Below are 19,005 nucleotides of genomic sequence, written 5' to 3' on the forward strand. Positions count from 1 at the left end.
ACGTGTGGGTACAGGCCCTGCTGTGCAATGGGGCTCTTTTTTGAAGTTCTTCTTTTTGCAGGTGTTGGTGAGGTAAGCAAAAATATTTTAAAAGTGCGAGCTGTGGGTGGTTGGACGCATTTGTTAGACCCAGTGTAAAGAGAGTGACAAACAAATACCAGCTTTTCTTTCTTTTACCATACACATGCTCCATATTCAGCCATTCCTCTCTCCTTCGCCCCGGGATGTAAGACAGTGTCTCAGGGACTCAAAGGATATGGAACGGTGTATATTCAACACTTCTATGTCCATGTGCATGCTCACTCCAATATGATGCACTTGTCTGTCTCTTCTCAACCTCTTTGTGGCTTTTTTGCGGGTGGAGTTTAGCCTGGCAAGTCGGTGTAACCATTGAAAGGCTCCCTAAATAAGTGCCTTGAGGAATGCTCTCTATAAAAGGACCCCTGTATAGAGAAAACCCCTTAAAGGAGAGGTATTCAAACGTTTTGCTCTGTAGTTAGGTCTGGTCCACCCACCCCCAAACTTTATGGCATGATGGGGAGAGCGGGAGGGGCAGGGCTGAGTGCAGGCGGCAGGGCTTATGAGATCATTTCAGAGGTTCTTTTTCTATAGCTCATTATCCATAGTTACTGTGAGACTTCTAGAAGAGCAGATACATCAATCAAAAACGTTAACTGGTGTAACATTGCTAGACTGTGGGGATCTGATGTAGCGCCCACGCTCCGACACTGGTGCAAAGACATGGATGATGCGATGGTGGCCGAAAAGTCGGTTTTTATTCATCGTGGTTGTCCTCACAAGTGGGAAAATGTATGGGGTGCATGGAATGGGTACAGAGGCTATTTTTGTGAACCACCGCCACCAGAGGGGCAGGTAACATCGCCATAGCTGGACGCATGAGATGGAGTATCTGGGAGGGGAGGTGTCTAATAATTCATCACTATCGATTGAGAAATGTACGGCATTGTCAAGAAGCCTTGTTATGATTGCAGCCAATTACGAATCTATAATGTGTGTAAATTTCATGCCCTGATGTTTAAATCAATAAAAACAGTTTAAAAAAACAAACATTAACTGGCCAAAAACACTGCTCCCCTATAATTGTGTGAGGCCCTCATTATCCTGGGTCCCAGTGCAACTGCGCCTGGTATGCTGTTGACCTTGCAGTGCCTCTGCGTGCAAATGAAGAGTGTGTTGTGTATCCTGCACTATGATGCAGACAGAGGGACAGAGAGCAAAAGAGACATCTTCTCACCAGAGTGCTTCTACCCGAAAGTAATTTAAATGTGTGGAATTGGTTAATCACCAATGCAAAGTCTGCTTAGGTGCCTGAATGGACTTGAATTGATGAAATCACTTGCAGCTTCACGGTGACAAAGATTTATTCATTTAGAGAGGTAATGTAATGGAGTTATCAGCTGAGTTTTGCGATGCATTGTTTAAATGGACACTTATTAAAACTGTTTTCACTAAGCACAGTCTGATTACATATTTCTAAAATATTTACTTCGAAAGCAATTGTTTTGTCTTAAACAATACATCATTTTGCAGAAGCCTGCCTTATACTATGTGTAATAAAATTTTACAATGATGACTTACCTATTCACAGTGCTTTCTGACACATATGCTGGAAGCTCATAGCACTCTAAGTACACAAGTCATTATTTCTCATTGCATCAGGAAGAATTTTATTCTGTGAAAGGTCTCGCACTCTGACATCGGCAGTAATTGTATTAATTAATTGAGGTTTCACAACGTAAACGCGTGGATTCCTTGCTACTTAATTTAACCTGCATTTATTTATCATTTAAAGTGTCGTTTAATTTGCATACAGTAACCCGAAAGTGAAAGAACAAAATAGTTACAGAATATATAATTATTTTAGCCATTTCTTTGACCCTGCTACCACACTTACTGAACCCTGCCCTCAAGGCTCTCAGTATCACTGGGACCGTTGTTTAGTATGCACTCCAACCACTGTAAATGAAGGCTGCCTGGAAATCCCACAAATACACTAGGTCACACTTACAGGCCTTCTTCATTTACAAGTACTGACAGAAGCCTTTGCACCCGCCTGGGAATGCAGCCACAGGCCCTCTGGGTCTTTTCCCTAAAGAGACCTCTGCAGAAGCAGAGGCTCCCTAAAGTAGTGTAGTGGGCATGAAAAAAGCTGCTGAAGAGGACCTGTTAAATGCTACATCAATAGACATCTTGCTCTGGGCGCCTGGCTTTGGTTCGTTATTCAGTGTTCAGTCCATGTTCTTTACATGTGCCCCCTTCCAGAGGTCATCGAGCGACACAATGTTACCATTGTGTCCTCTGCCAATGACACGCAGCTCCTTGTCACCCTTTCGCAGGATGAGAGATGTGCCTGTTGAAATTGGCAGAAAGATGGATAGGAGCTACCTCAAGCTCAATGCCAAAGAAAACAGAGGTCCTTATTGTTGCTAAAATTCTCTCTGTTTGGTCCTCTTCTTGCTAGGCAGCTACTTTGGGCCCCATTCCAGCCCTCAGGACTAAAGTTAAAAACTTGGGGATTTGGTTTGATTCTAGCTTAATGTTTAGGTACTCTTAAGATTCTGAGGAAGATCATTGATCTACTCCCAATAGACACCAGGAAAACCATTGTGGTAATATCCCAATTGGACTATTGTAGCATACTCTACATCGGGGCTTCATTCGTCTGACTGCAAAAGCTGCAGAGGGTCCAAAACACAGTGGCACGGTTATTGCTGAATCTTCCTAGACCTGCGCCTTCCGGCTTGGCTTTAGCTAAGTTGCAGTGGCTCCCTTTGAGTTAAAGAATCTCCTTCAAAGCTCTATGTGCTTCTGCCACAAAATTTGTAATGGCAATGGCCCCCTCTATTTGTCTTCTTCAGTGAAAACATACCAGACTGGCCGGAGCCTATGGTCAACCGGTGCCATGTTGGCAGCAGTCTTCATGGTGAGCAGAACCCGGATGGGTGGCTATTCCTTTGGGTTTCGAACATTAAAGTTATGGAGCATGTTACAGTACCATCTTGGGTCTGAGTCTTTTGAAACCACCTTTTGTAAAAAGTTAAAAACTTGTCTGTTTCTGTCACTATACTTGGGACGGCCATTGACCGAGGTCTGCTCTCCAGCTTGAGGTTGTAACTCTAATTTAATCTGTTCCTTCTTTTGTCAGGTTGTATAGTGTAGCTCCCACAGGACATTCTCTTGCTCAGGGACGCTCCATTTGGATCAACCAAGCACTTTATAAATATTATTATTATTCTAGCACTCGCAGCATTGCTCACAATACTGTCTTTCTTGGTCTATTCCATTTATTGGATGCCCAATATGCTCTGTATTACAGATAGAGCCTATTACAGTCCTAATAAGAAAAGCTGCCTTCCCCGCCTTCTATTAACAAGTGATAATAATTGCTTTTATTATTACACCCGATACAAAAGGGGATGATGGACGGAGCATTTGAACAAATCAAACACTCACCCCCAGTCAACTGATCTGGGTTTAATCCATCACCATTCTTTAGTTCACTCAGCCACCCCAGTTCAGACATGGCTATATGCAAATCAGTCTGACCCTGTGCCTCATGGGAACAGTCCAGCCCGAACTGCCAAGCCGTGTCTTCCCTGGACTGGAAACCAGCATCCTGGGACCGGTTTCGGATTCATAATCCTCATCAGCCAGGCTATCTTGAATCCAGTAGCCAAGTGAACAAGGGACTCACGTCTGAGCATCCCCTGCCACACTTACGGCGAACAAAGCGATACAAAAGGGGATGATGGACGGAGCGTTTGAACAAATCAAACACTCACCCCCAGTCAACTGATCTGGGTTTAATCCATCACCATTCTTTAGTTCACTCAGCCACCCCAGTTCAGACATGGCTATATGCAAATCAGTCTGACCCTGTGCCTCATGGGAACAGTCCAGCCCGAACTGCCAAGCCATGTCTTCCCTGGACCGGAAACATTATTACACCCAGCCTTCAGCTACTTAAATATCAAATTAATACATTAAACTATACCAAATAGTGCATAACTGAACTGTAAAAAAGTAAAAACCTTATGCAGCCATACCATCCATACATAACTACCTCGAAGAGTGTAAAAACTACACCACGCCAAACATGCGTGTATTTATTTTTTATATCTCTGTTATTTATGTACTTGCAGTTGGTAAGCATATTTTGAGCGACTTCCTTTTTGGAGGAAAACAGTGAGATTGATTTAATGCTGTTAAATTTAAATGTCGGCAGCTGCTGAAATGTTAGTACAGCTACTTCCCATTTTTGGCCTCTGCAGTCTCATGAATAAGGAACTATTGTTGAGCCCTCTCATGTTGTGAAAAAAGTGTTCACTTTCTTTAACACTGTTTTCGGTGGAAAGATGAGCCATTTCCTGTTGGGGCTCTTGTTCCCATGAGTCTTAGGTGCCGATGTTTTGCAGTCGTAACAGGATTGCGGGTTGTACTTGGAGCTGTTTGCATGTTTTTTTTGCGGCTCTTTGTAACGCTGCTCGTGTTGCAGTCGAACTGTACCAAAAAACGCTGTTGAACAGTACTAAAAGGGGAATTAGAGTGGTTCTTGTCACATCGTTCCTGCACTCATATGTGCTAGTAAATGTACACTTTGCGTGTGTATAAGGACTTCTCAATGATCTTCATTTGAAAGTCTAGCAAGCCCAACATTTACCCTCTTCAACTCTAGGATGGTCAAGTTTGTAATGTCTAATTCTGCTGGGCATGTATGAATAATCTGAATATAGTAACCTTGGTCTTGTCGACAAATAACTAAAATATGTGACTCTAAAGATATTAAAAACAGAAAAAAAGCCCCCTCTCTTATTTTGAAACAAATTCTCCCTTACGTACGCTTCTTATATGATGATTCACAGATATTTATAATTTACTTTGATCATTTCTCCTTATCCACCCTTTCCCATTCCTCATGCAGAGCAATGAGCCCATCCTAGGTAGTCTGTCAGCACAAACTGTGTTTAAATGAATAATTACATATTTTGTGAAGTAGTCACCTCTTTAGCTTGGCAAAAGAGCACCTTGTTTTATGATTCATACCAAAGTCTGTAAAATCTCAACAGATTCCCAAGATTTGCTAACTTCTACCTTTGACTAACTTCTCTGCTCATTACTGTGGGCCATTAAATCATTTAATTTGTAATAGGTTCTCTTTGAGTGGTGGTGATGATAAGTTGAGTGTGCCCTTGATATGTTATACCATCTTCGTAGTTACCCGCTGTTTGATGACATCCAGGTATAGAATACAGTTTATCAGGAAGCAATTTCATCTGATGTGCCTTCTAGTTCAGTACATTAGACAAAGGGTAAATTATATCTAGTACATGGAATTGGAATAGACGTGCTATTTGGGCAGTTTCACACTTGGGTTAAGCTTTATTTTTCTTGTTTCCATTCTGCCTGTTTAAGCTTACATTTACTCATTTGTATAGATGGTGCTAAATGTCACTGAGACTCTAGGTCAATATACTTTCAGAAAACCGTGCTATGCAGAAATGTGGGGGGGGAGGTAGGGAAAAAGGATGATGATGTGCTGGGGAGACCCACATTAAATAGGAGTCAAATTGCAGAAGAGGCGGGAAGCCGACCAATCTTTTGTTTTGGCAATAAAAACATTGTCTGAACACTAATACCTGTTTCTTTGTAATGGTCTGGTGCCAGTAGCTTGTGCAAGTGCGCAGTTGGACTGTCTAAGTCGTTTATTACTTGGGACGATTATTAGATTATGGGCTATTCTTCCAACACAGTTTATGCCCTGTCCCCCTCCCCCCCCGATCGTGTCCACACCCTGTTTACTTTATTTCATTATGAACTGGAGGGCACTTTCCTTGTCTGCACATAAATATATCTCTGGATAAGGATTATGGGGTTAATAGCTAAGCTGTAAGGTAGGTCTCCAGAGGACTCCAACAGCATGACACCAAAAAGATACCAACTTCAGTGAAGACAAAGAACATCCTTGGGAAAGGGCTGGATGGGATATATTGGACACATAGTTGTCTTTAATAAAAATTGTCTCTGTGCTGGCTAGGAACATTTAAGACAAGACCAGACTTGTTTAAAGCCAAGTAACAACCTAACTGGCTGCAATCTGCATGGGCTTGAAATAAAAGTACCTGAAGTGAAAGGCTTTTGGACAGGCATCTGCCCACAATATCCCCCTTGATAGATGATAATTTTTTGGGCAATTGCTCTGCAGGCAAATTGTGCTTTAACACTGTTGTTTAGTTCCCACAAATATATATAGGATCTGTGCTGTTTAGACAACATAAACTAAGGGATTGGTGTCCAGACTGATTACAGACACACCCAAAGGATATGTTAGCCTTTAGACCAGCCAGCTCCCAGTGCCATCATAAACCCTTTCACCCTATCAAGGGGCGAATAGTTTCTGGCAACTATTGAACATGACAATCCTTGATCCTTCAGGGATCAAGGAAACAGTATAGTACTTTTCGTTCAGTCACTAGTGCTCACTTCTTCTCAAAGAGATATACAGAATAAACAATGGAGATGTTTTCAATTAGCATTTATTAAACCAGCGTAATTCTAGTATAAAATATGTGTGCTGTTGCAACTATTAGATAGTTAGAAGAGAAACTGATAACTTTTGATTGCAAACGCCGACAGAGTAAATAAAAGGTAGATTTCTACCATGGTGCTAAAACAGTTAATATATGCAGGCATATAGATACATACCAATAATCAAGCGTACTCCTAAGATGCAAACCCTAGCTAAGAGTACCTAGCATGTATGTAGGTGTGAAGCCAAAAATCCCCCTAGGAATGAGCCAACCCAATGGGAAAGAAGGAAGGACCCTGTCTTGGTCTTGAGTTGGACACCCCGCAAGGGATGTCAGACCACTGCGTGCTGGAGTTTCTGCTTCCATGGACTCAACCGTCTTGTCTTAGCATGGAAGCTTCTCCTCTGGTCCGCCCAGCGAAAATGTGGTGCTTATATACCCAGAAAGTACCCTCGGGGGTTCTACCTAGATGTGTAATAGTCCTGTGGGCCTGTCATCCAAGGATGCTGATAATGGTGACTTTTGTACAGAGTTATTATACACAAAATGGTAATCCTGTATGTGATACTAACTATCCTTATGCATAATAAATGAGGCTACTTTTTGAATAAAACCACACACAATGTATTCAGTACATAACTAGGCAAAAGGTCTGCACCAGAACTGTTATGTAGAGCAAGGTAGGACAAATGTAGGTAAAAGGTTGTGCCGCTACCTAGGCCTATATTGGGGTACATTGGGGCTCACAACAAAGCATGAGGTGTCACCACCCATTTGTTCCATTACCAATTGGACTGAATAAATCACCGTAGGAGGTGAAAGCGCTGCTTATTGCTTCTGGAAGTAAACTGGTAAACATGTTGACGGAAACGAGGAGAGGTTCTCATATCGTACACCTTTATTAGGAAGAACAAAGTGATTGATGTATTGTCCTTTGGGGAGCAGGGCCCAGTCCTGTTTGCTTATTGTTTCTCCTGGTCTGTAATGGTACAGACAATTTGAAATATGCATTCCAATGCACCTAAATACCATACCAGTGGTTCAAATGTATGCCATCCCATCCATCCCTTTTTTTTTTTGTTACTGTGCAAGTGAGTTTTCTTAAGGAGGAGGCTAGGGTCACATGGGTCCTGAGCTCATATTTCCAAAAGGTTTAAGTTGCACCTTGCGGACGAGGTTCAGCAAGGCTGAAACTAGACAGTCTGTAGTTGTTTATGTTCCCTTATTATGTAGCACATCCCCTGCCTTTCAGGCTGACTGTTCTTTTGGGGCTTGGTAAAGACTGATTGTCAGGCTTGTCTTTAATGACACAGCCAATCCAGAAAACAATGGAATAGAATGACCAGCTTGTCAGATCCTGTTTTGGGGCAATAGAACAAGCAGGAGCTAGTGGGCCTCAACTTTGTAGGTGGAGTTGATTTGCCTTTGATGACCGTCGGTACATTGGCTATGAAACTGGGCCAAGTAGACTATCAGGAAAGTGAGTGCATGCAATCACAGGCTTTTCGGGAATGTAGTTTGGGGTTGCTTGAGCTCAAAGCTCAACATCAGTCAGCAGACCCATTGAAGTGAATGTCCATCCTTGTGGTGGTCTTTGCAAGAAATCACACTGTTTCATTAGATACTACACACTACTATAGTCAAAACAAGTTAGTATTTTGGGGCGCTATATTAGAAAGTGCTGCTCCCACCTCTCTGCCTCCATTGTCCCCTGGTTCCCTTTCCAAGTTCTGGGCCCCCACATCCACCAGAGGTAAACCTGAATATACTGCACAGGTGCAGTTCGGTCACCCCCCTCCCCGTTGCATCTGCGCATTTAGTCTCAAGTCTCTTACTCCTTCATGGTATGAGTCAGTCCTTAAGCAATCACTTTTATGCCATTCCTTTCACCAGTGTGCATGACTGTGTTTGGCGGCATGTCTACTCAGCTTCTTTTTCGGTGTTGCCTCAAAATCAGCAGTCTTGAAATGTCATTGTCCTGCCCGGACCATTGGCAAGAATAGTCTCTTGGTGCCCTGGCAATTGGCCGTTGCAGCCCACACTGGGCTTACTGGACCATACTGGTAGCCCCCGACCAGGCCTTCAACAATTGCATAGTTTCAGCCCCTTACAGGCAACTTAACTCTCAGTTACAACTCCAGCCCCAGGCCTCCAGTGGCGGCCCATGCAGGTAAGCACGGCTGGTGGTGAGGCGGGGAGTGAAAGTGACAAACGAGGGAATAGGGAATATAAAATAAAAAAATAAATAAAACCACTTTCCTTGTTCTTGCTGCATTGCCGACTGGGCAATGTGACAAGCGCATGGTAGGTTTATTTTTTATTTTTAGTTTTATATAGCGCGAACTATGTTATGTTATGTGCGCACTCTTTTATAGCACACGGCTACCCCAGAGGGTGTCCCGGCGCTTTAGCAAAGAGATCAGAGACCAGGATGTCCATACAGCGACTCATAGGTGGTCATGGAGATCACGCAGAAAAGAGCCACGTCTTCAGCTCCTTTCTAAAAATGAGGAGACTGTTGGCTTTCCGCAAAGAGATCGGGAGCCCATTCCAGTGGAGGGCCGCTAAGTAGCGGAAGGACCGACCACCCATCCGGGCGCGTTTGATAGGCGGGACCACAATCGTGGCAGATGAAGCCGACCGCAACATCCTCCTTGGTGCGTAAAAAGCCATTCTCTTCTTAATATACTCAGGGCCTACAGAGTGAAGGGCCTTAAACGCCAAAGTAAGAGTTTTAAAAATAACTCTTTTAGAAATAGGGAGCCAATGTAACTCCTTGAGCAGATTGGAGGCTCTGGCTCTACGTGGAAGGCCAAAGATAGCCCTTGCAGCCGAATTCTGCACTATCTGTTATCTTGCCAACAGATATTTCGGCAGTCCCACATACAAGGCATTAGCATAATCAAATCGTGATCCTACTAATGCCTGAACTACAATTTTCTTGTATTGCAGTGATAGCATCGGTAAGAATTTTCTAAGCATCCTCAAGATGCTAAAGCATTTCCCTGATAGTGCATTGATCTGGGATCTAAAGGACAGGTCAACATCACAGATCACACCAAGATTTTTGGCCTGCATTGATACTGTCTCGGGAGGAAACATGTCCTGAGGCCACCATGATTTCCAGCATGGATCAGGAGCACAGCCGAAGAAAAGCAACTCAGACTTGTCTGAGTTGCATTTTAGGCTATGCCGTTGGAACCACGCAAAGACAGAACTAAGGCAGTCCCTGGTTTTTGCCCCATCAAACGCCTCTCCCTTCCTGCACGTGAACAGGAGCTGGGTATCGTCAGCGTAGGATATGACCTGGGCACCAAAAGCCTCCGCCGCCGCCAGAGGGGCCATATCGATATTGAAAAGGGTGGGGCTCAGAATGGACCCTTGGGGAACCCCCACCTCTAGCGGCGGCATTTCAGCGGAGAACGGTGGTGCCCAGATCACCTGTCGGCGGTCCGAAAGAAAAGATCTGAACCAGTCCAACACCGTCCCACGAAACCCGATCTCCCGGAGTCTTAAAAGGAGACCGTCATGTGGGACGGTGTCGAAAGCCGCCGACAGATCCAACATGACTAATACAGCCTTACCCCCTAGATCGAGAGTCTCCCTGATAGCTTCAGTGACCTCCAGAAGGGCTGTCTCCGTGCTATAATTAGCACGAAAACCCGACTGTGTGTCATGAAGGATGTTGTTGCTCTCGATATAGTTGGTAATCGAGAGCTGCACGTGTTTTTCAACAACCTTCGCTAGAGCAGGGAGAAGGGATATCGGTCTGTAGTTAGCATGCATCAGGGGATCTAAAGTAGGCTTTTTGATTAGTGGCAAAATCAACGCATGTTTCCATGCCGGGGGAACCACTCCCATGGACAAAGAAAGGTTCAGCAGAGGGTTCACCAAGCTATTAACAGCTGAAGCCACTCTGCCCAAGAATTTAGCCGGACAAGGGTCCATAGGAGAACCTGACTGAAGCCGGGATAAAAGATCATAGGAGGTTGAACAGGTCATTTGAGGGAAAGCCGAAAAAAAGGGCGTAATATCTTCACTCGAAGAGGGAAGAGTGGATCTGTATGCTGACGTTGTAGGGTCTAGAACAGGGAAAGACTCCTGAATCGTCTTGATTTTTTGGGCAAAAAAAGCTGCAAGTTGCTTTATCCACTCTTCAGAATGAGAGTGGGAAGGAGAACAGGCAGCAGGTAGAGTAAACTCCTTGACTATTCTAAAAAGTTCTTTACTTGTATTGCTGGCTTCATCTATTCTACGTTTCAGATAACTTTGCTTGCTCTCAGCGATATGTTTATGATAAGTTTTGATCATGTCCCGATATCTTTGTTTATCCTCACACTCATATTTTCGTCGCCAGAGTCTTTCAGTTTTTTTACACTCTTGGCGCATTTTTCTTAGTGAGGGGGTAAACCATGGAGCAGAGGCTAAATGATAGGCTGAATTGGCTATCTTCACAGGAGCCAGTTCATCAAATCTGGCGGTCAGCCACGTCTGCACCGCCTCCAGATTTAACTCCAGATCGTCAGTGAACTCGCAGGGATGAAGACGCATAGCGTCGGTCATCGCTTCCACCGAAATGCGGTGGAAAGCTATTGATCGTCGCGTCACACTACTCTGTCCTCTCTGCCCTGTTGTAATGTGATAAGGGACATCAAAATTTATTAAAAAATGGTCAGACCATAACACTGGAAGTGGGGGTGATACTTCTATCTGTTTGGTGAAAAAAATTTGGTCTAAGATATGCCCTTTGTTATGGGTAGGGCTATCAATATAAGGAACAAGGCCAAGCAGTGCCGCGACGTCTTGGAGTTTAACAGCATTTGGATCCGCTGCCAGGTCCATATGCAAATTAAAATCCCCCAGCAGAAGACAGTGCGCTGAGCGCATGCAGGGAACAGAAAGTGCGGCCTGTACATCTTCAAAAAACGTACTGATAGGACCAGGTGGTCTGTAGACAAGAAGTCCAGTACATGTCTGGCGAGATGAAAGAGACAATTTGAAGCCGATGGCTTCACAGCCAGATATGTTATCCATCGGAAAAGAGGAACAAATTATGTCCTTTTTCACAATAAGAGCCACTCCCCCTCCTCTCCCCCCAACTCTGTCATTTCTGAGAATGGTATAGTTCGGGGGTAGTGCATTTGCCACATCCGGGCCTGAGCCTTCCCCGAGCCATGTCTCCGTTAGAAACAGACATGAAAGTTGAGAGTTTGAGAGTAAATCCCAGATGTCCGTAGAATGTCTGCCAAGCGACCTAGTATTCAAGAGAGCGCATTGACAGTATTGGGAAGGGGATGGTACCAGTAGTTCCAGTGAGACAACTGGCCGCCAACCACAGGTCGAACAACCTTTCCTCAGAATCCGCTTACCCGGTGGTAAACATTGGCACAGCGGAGAGGGATGGCGCAGGGTAAGCAGCTCAGCTGAGCCATAAGCAATCATCCCAGGAACAATAGTATGACTTAATATACACAATAAAAGTATGAGAGGGAAAGCCAGAGTCCTACCTCAGAGCGACCGAAGCGCAGACGGGCAGGACTCTGGCACGACTCAGGCGCAGGGAAGGCGCTACCGCTGCGCGTCTCCGTTGCGCGAAACAGGCGAGCATTAAATAGCATGCTCTCCGCGTCCCTGATGACCTGGACGCTCCAAGATGGCGCTCACCCTCCTCAGCCCAAGGCAAGATGTCCGCCGGCAACCACAACCTCCCCAGAACCGGGTCCGCCAAACAGCGGTGGGTTTTTCAGAATTATGGTGCAAGGTAGGAGGCAAGCGGGGAGCTAAGAACAGGGGATAAGGAAAATAAAATTAAAAAGAAATCCAAAAACGGGTCCTTAAAATAGTATAGAGCGAAGCACAGGAAAACGCGACCAACAGCGAGGTGCTGATGTGATTCTCAGCCTCAGGATACCTTACCGAATCGGGTATCAGAGTGCTTCACATAGCACCAGTTACGTTATATGAGGACACACATTCATTTTTGTTAGGCACGGGGCGATTAAGTGATTTGCCAAGAATCACAGGATGTTTTATGGCGTCATTACAGAGACTAGAACCCAGGTCCCCAGGTCCGAGGTAGAGTGCCCTAGCCGTTACCCCGTCGTTTCTCTCTTTCACCGCCCTGCAACCGCCTCCCCCTCACTCCGTCGCACCATGCTTACCCTCACGGGCTGCCACTTCAGGCCTCCGCAGTTGCGTTCTTAAGTTTCCCACCAGGAACTGTTGAGAGAGTTTGAGGGAACCCTCGGATAGCAGGCCCTCCTAGATTTCTCTACAACGTGCTCTGATTTTTCTGGGCACCCTACAGCCACCATAGGCTCCCTGGACCCCCTGTCCTTCCTGGACAGTTACTCTCCCTGCAGCATAGGCACACTACTTCTCGCTCTCAGCAGACAGGCAGACATCCATTTGCTTCAGAACAGCTACGCAGCTTCTTTACCCAGAGATTGAGATTTCAAGTGATGTCCCCTTACCTCTTGGAGACTGTTTGTAAGACAGACACCAGCCCTGGTTGTACAGTAGCCTTCTTAGTGCTCCGGAGAGCACTCCCTTCTTTGAACTTGGAGGACTTGGAACTGGAAAGAAGTTGGGTAGTTAGGATCCCACTGTTGAACACAGCTTGCGTACAGATGATGTGGCTTCACCATCTCAAACTGTTGAACCAATTTGAGGTGGTTCTTCGGTCAATTGTCATTTCCATGCTTTTCTCCAGAAATCATGTTTGTGTAGAATGATGCTTCGGAAAGCAAGTTTGTCTCCATCCTGGAGCACCCACATTAGAGTCACAAACAATTGTGTGGTTTCTGGACTTGGATGTCATTGGCCAAACTGAAGTAATGATCATGGAAGGATAAAAAAAGCAGGCCTCACTTGAAGGTTTCCTCACCTTTCACAACAGAATTTGCCGTCCAACCTCTCTCCTCTACCTTCCAGCAAATGCCGTGTTCAAGAAGGCTAATCAGGAGCTCATTTCTAACCAAAAGGCTTCATAGAATATATAAAATAGCACTGTCTCCACTCCCTTCACTTAAGTGTCAAGGTCTCCGCCCTTCAGCTTTAATAATGTGTGCAATACACTTCTACTGTCTAGGAGCACAGTCCTCACCATCCAACTTTTGCAAGGCCAGAACAGGGGCATCCAAAATGGTTCCTGCTGGCCTCCATTATGCAGCTTACTCGCACACACTGTACGTGCACTGCACATCCACAGACTCACAAAAAGTGGGCACGTGCATAGAAGGAGAACTTAATGTGAGTGGGCCAGTAGCCCTTCCCTCCAATCATCCAGAATAAAAGGTCCGGTCACATTACTGATTCTTAATGCTCTATATGTTAAACTAATAACTAACAGTAGTCCTCTGTCTCAAATAATGGTATGCATGGTGCACCACTCCAGGGACAAGTCCAGTACCTCCCAAAGCCAGGGACATGCATCTGCACACAAGCTAGATTAGTGCGATGCCAGGGCCACAAATAAGAAGTCAGGATGGCTGATTTAGTCAGCCGTGCACTCCAGATAGGAAAACACAACAGTTCACCGTGCTGAAGGCTGTCTCAACCCAAAACAACTGCTCAGATTAATTCAAGAATTTCTGTCTCATTTTTTGCTGTAGAGGAGACGCCCTAAGTCAAGGTGTATGTCGAGACATGCGTCCTTGCACCAGTTCCATTTCAAGTTCTGCAGGAGCTCATTGAGGAAAAGGAAGAATTGATTGTCTAGCAACACTCCAGGACTAGGGAAAAGCAAGCCTGAAAGGGCCAAAATTAGTCTAGTGTGGTCGGAAAACTAGCCCAGTAAAGCATATGTAGTACAAGAATCTGAGTCTAGCCATAAGTTCAATAATTTCTTGTGCTGCTGATTTAGGCTGGAGGCAAAGAAGTCCACATACAGGTTGACCCAAATGGTCTGAAAAACTTGAGGGTCTATCTCGCAGTCACAGGAGTCTTAAATTAATTAAATACTAGACCATTATTGAATTTGCAAGGCCCAAAAATATTTTGTGTGCATGTATAGTTCCTTTGAGGGTTTAAGTCCAGAGGTTCTGTACTGTTTAAGCTGATTCTTAGAGCTTTTGCCTCTGAACTTGTTTATATACAGCAGGTCATGGAGAATACATCACTGTTAGAAATCGGGTCTCTAAGTGGGAGAGGTATGCACCCTGTCAAAGTAGGAATGCAATTCTAGTCTGGGTAAGTCAGCCACTCATTTAAATCAGCCCATGCTCACCCTCTGGGGGCTTGGCACAGAGCAGTCGGGCTTCACATAAGAGGCAACGTGTAAAGCAGTTGGGCATATGTGGATACAGTAGCACGGTGAAGACACTACAAGAAAGACTCCACAATGAGATATATAAATAATATATCTTTTACTCTTCAAAACAAGATAAAAATTATAAGAATTCAATGAAAGCATCTCAAGTTACAAATACTTCAAGAATGTACAATGCTGAAAGAGCCCTTGCGCTTTTTAGTAGGTTCTATACGGTTACGCTGGTTAAATGACAGCGATTCAAGCTGTGGATCGGGATAATACTTTTTCCCCGGGGCAGCGTGAAGCAATTCTTCCAAAGTTATTACAGTTAAGTTGCAATTTCAAGTTTGCGGGACACTGATCTATTAATTCGGTACTGGGGCACCCCGCGAGATCGCAGGTGAACGGGAGGGACCTCGTAAGTTCTCACCTACGATAAACCAGAACATTTCTGCCTCATTGTCCTTCTGGATGTGGAGGGAAAGTATTTTGCGAAAATCCTGAATCAAGAACTTGAGGGGTGGGTAAACGATAAGAAAATCCTTCCCACCACGCAAACAGGCTTTGAAAAGTTCAATGGGACAGAGATCAATTTGTTATGTGTAACAAACCTGATTAATCGTTCGAGACAAAAGGGTGGATGTCCTCTTTTCAGCGCTTTATTAGGTTTTGCCTGCACAGCACTTGCACTGTGCTTGGGAAATCCTTTGTTAATATAAATCTTAAGAGACTTGCATACCACCCTTGCTTTTCATTTTTTGATATGCTTGCTTCTTACTTTTTCTTCGTTTCAATTGGTTGTAGCATGCTATTTCCTGTTGGGTTCTTCCTATCAGTATCTCACAGCTCAAGTACTCTTTTTCATCAATGTTGAGCTTCTTTCTCAGCAAGCGTGTCAGCACCTCTGCTTAGCCCCACCTCCGACCACTTCCCCAGGTGCAGCAGCTTGACCTCCCATGCCATTCTTCCCACAGATTCTTATTGTCCCTGCACAGGTAATGTTATTTGTTATTTCTTTACCCCTAGTCCAGCCCTTATTCTGTTTGTGCGCTGCCATGCTTCCAAAATGTTTGCCACCAGAAAACCAAACCACTTCCTTTGAACTATGAGCACGTTCAAACCTATTTTTACAAGTCTCTGCCGTGCTTCCTAACAAGTTCCCTTTGCTACCAAGGAGGAGGTGACGCGGTGCCAGCGGAGCTTATGCAAACTCCTGAAGTTGGGTATTCCACCCCTGCAGGCACAACCACTGCCTCTTGTTAAGTCCACTTTGCGAACACCAGCTTTCTCCATTGAGGCTCCACTTATGCTCGTAGAAACACTCCCTTCCATAGGGGGCCCCTAAAAAAGGAGAATCCCTCAACAAAATCAGCCGGAGGAAAGCTCCGATCCGCACAAAATAGTACCACTTCTGCAGAAACAGTGGAAGTTGTATAGTGTGACTCCAATGTACGGTTTGTCTCATACAAGTCTCAAGGACTATTCACGGCAGCTTTCTGTCTTCATTGCAGCAGATAAGCAGAAAGTGGTGGTTATGCAGGTGGGCTTGGATCTCGTTGTGAAAGTGCCTCAGTCTACTCTCTTGAGTCTCAAAGGCAGAGAACGGGCCATGGTGCTATTCTAATCCAGTGTATGTGAAAACTGTTTGCAGCATCAAACTCAGAAGATAGAGTGGTATGGCCAGGCTGGTTCTGCTGTACGTTTGGGGTTGAAGTAGTGTTGGACTTTTTACCAGAGACTTTTACCTGCCTTTCTTTATCTTTTGTGAAAGGCACTGAGACTTTCACTACTTTTGTTGGTAGCTGGTTCCAGAAGACCTTTGACTGCTACATTAGTGACTTGGCAATCAGCTTGTGGGACCTCTCATGGATGGCTGCATGTGGACAGGCTAGACGTTCAGCCATCTCACCCTAGCAGACCTCTTTTGTTCTGTGCCTATCCATCTGTAAAGCCTTGACATTTCTTATGCCATACAACCAGAAGACGCTCAACCTCATCTGGAACTATATTCATAATAATCTGGACAAGGTCACAGAGTAGGAGGTGCAATTGTTCTTGAACTGTTCGTGTTCACATTTCTTCTGTTACCTCAAGAGCCATCCGTCTGTCACACAGTTGTTGAAAGTATCCACTTCTGTGCCTTCAGTTCACTGTGATGGAAAAGGAAGGTTGCTGTCTAGCGATCATCTTACCTGAGTCTTGGCATTACTGACAGATCTGGCCATCATCAAATACAGTATTAACCACTGGGCTATCGCATCACCAGCATTTTCTCCAAGAGGCTCAGGTAAAGTTGATCTTCTATGTAACACACCCTCCTGTCATCGCTTAGAGCTCAATAACTGCCACTTGGAGCTGTGGATACCGGGCTTATATCCAAGAATATAACTGGACCCTTTGGGGCTGATCATGTATCTCAGCCATTTCAGAGGTTCAAGATACTTCATCTTGGAATCTGTTCGCAGGTTTGCTTTGACACTGCTGCGTAACGTCCATGGTTGCTCCATCTGCTGTGTTTGAATTGTCAAAACGTCAGAGGAGGTGTTGGCTTCAATATCCAAATGGACTATGCACAGAATGTATGTTATCTGTGTTAACCAGGCTACTATGTGCTCATCAGGTGGAATCAGATATTCGTTGCAATTTTTGACATTCAACTACAGCCCTCTGTACCATAAAGAATCTTAAGCAGTTTTGGACAAAAAAGGTTGCTGTATTAGACACTCACAGTTGTGGGCCTGATGAATTTTACCTTGTTTAGTACCTTAAGTTTCATGTGGACCACCAACATCTAGGCAATATCTTTTTTTTTTTTTTTTTTTTTGGTTATAAACTTTTATTGTTCAGTGTGGTTACATACACAGCAGTGTGCCTACAACCATGTCAGGCCGGCAGCGATACACATGCATTTCGAAGGTGGTATCTGTGGTAAGTGTGAATACATAGGGAACTTGATGGTCTCGGTCAGCAATACAGTAGCAGTGCAGGTGCCAGCTTGCGACAGGGTCAAAGCAAGTTCGTGAATAGTCAGACAACAACATGCAGGGACACAACATTTGAGGGGGTGGATGTGCAAATAGAGTCGTTATACCAATTATTATAAATGCATAGCACAGGACCGCCACAATACAAAGCCATTCCTTCTAAGCGGAGAGGCAACATAGATCAGTTCTATGGTAGCTTAGGCAAGAGTCAGTGTAAATCAGTGATCTAATCGCACAACTGCAGGCAGTCACAATGACGCAGAATTGTCAACCCCACAGAACCCACCAAACACACTGCAATAATGATCAAGTGGATACTCATACGTCCGAAGGGATAACAGTAGTAGGGTTAATAGGCTCCTCACCATTCCCTGCTCCCGTCCTTCTTACAACCCCATTATCTATTCCGAATCTGTTGGCGGGATCTCATCAATCACTTCAGTCCCCTCTGCCTCCTGTGAAGCAGTTAGGAGAAGATATGTCTGCAGAGGACCCCAAATGTCAGCCGGCCTAGATATCAGAGGCAGCAACTCAGAGAAAATGCCACACTGTTCCTGGCAATATAACATATCTCGCAACCAGTCTTTGAATTTAGGGGCTCGCCCCCGCCCCATCTGCAAGCCAGATGTCGTCTCGCCAGTAACAGTGCAACATTAGTGTATTTTCTGACATTCCTCGCTATGTGCGCTGTGTAGCCCAGTAGGAACAGTAGTGGATCCAATTCCAGTGTAGTGTCTAGCATAAGGGAGAGATTCTCGCAAACTTGCGACCAATATTCCTGCACCTGCATGCAAGTCCATGCCAAATGGAGGAAGTCCGCCCCTTCTTGTCCACATCTCTCACACTTATCTGTGTCAGCCAAGCCGAATCTGACTTTCTTTGCGGGCGTGTAATACAGCCGATGGAGGAACTTGTAGTGTATAATTTTAAAGCGACAGCTAGACATCACCTCCCCAGTCAAGTTACAGCAGTATTCCCATTGGTCATCCGTGACGTCTCTGCCGAGGTCATGGGACCAGTGCATTCTAGCCGTACTCTCTACGGCCGGTAGTTCCGTCCGAAGGGTTTTGTATATTGTGGAGACTAGATGTGCACCATCCGTGCTACTCAGCACAACTGTAAGCGGAGCTACACTGGGGGGCTCCTGAGGGTATTCCGGTAGGATGGTTTTCAGGCCCTCTCGCAACCTTAGGAAATAAAACACCTCCAGGGGTGAAGGCAC

At 44.9% G+C, this 19,005-nt stretch overlaps 1 protein-coding gene and 1 pseudogene across 1 annotated transcript in view; both read left to right on the forward strand.

The window, feature by feature from the left end:
• Positions 1-19,005, forward strand: part of STK38 (serine/threonine kinase 38) — a 365,648-nt gene that overhangs the window by 26,357 nt on the left and 320,286 nt on the right. The gene's annotated exons all lie outside the window — the stretch shown is intronic.
• LOC144756488 (centromere protein L pseudogene) lies at positions 11,843-17,187 on the forward strand (annotated as a pseudogene).

Source organism: Lissotriton helveticus, chromosome 5_1, assembly GCF_964261635.1.
Source record: "Lissotriton helveticus chromosome 5_1, aLisHel1.1, whole genome shotgun sequence".
NCBI lineage: Eukaryota > Metazoa > Chordata > Amphibia > Caudata > Salamandridae > Lissotriton > Lissotriton helveticus.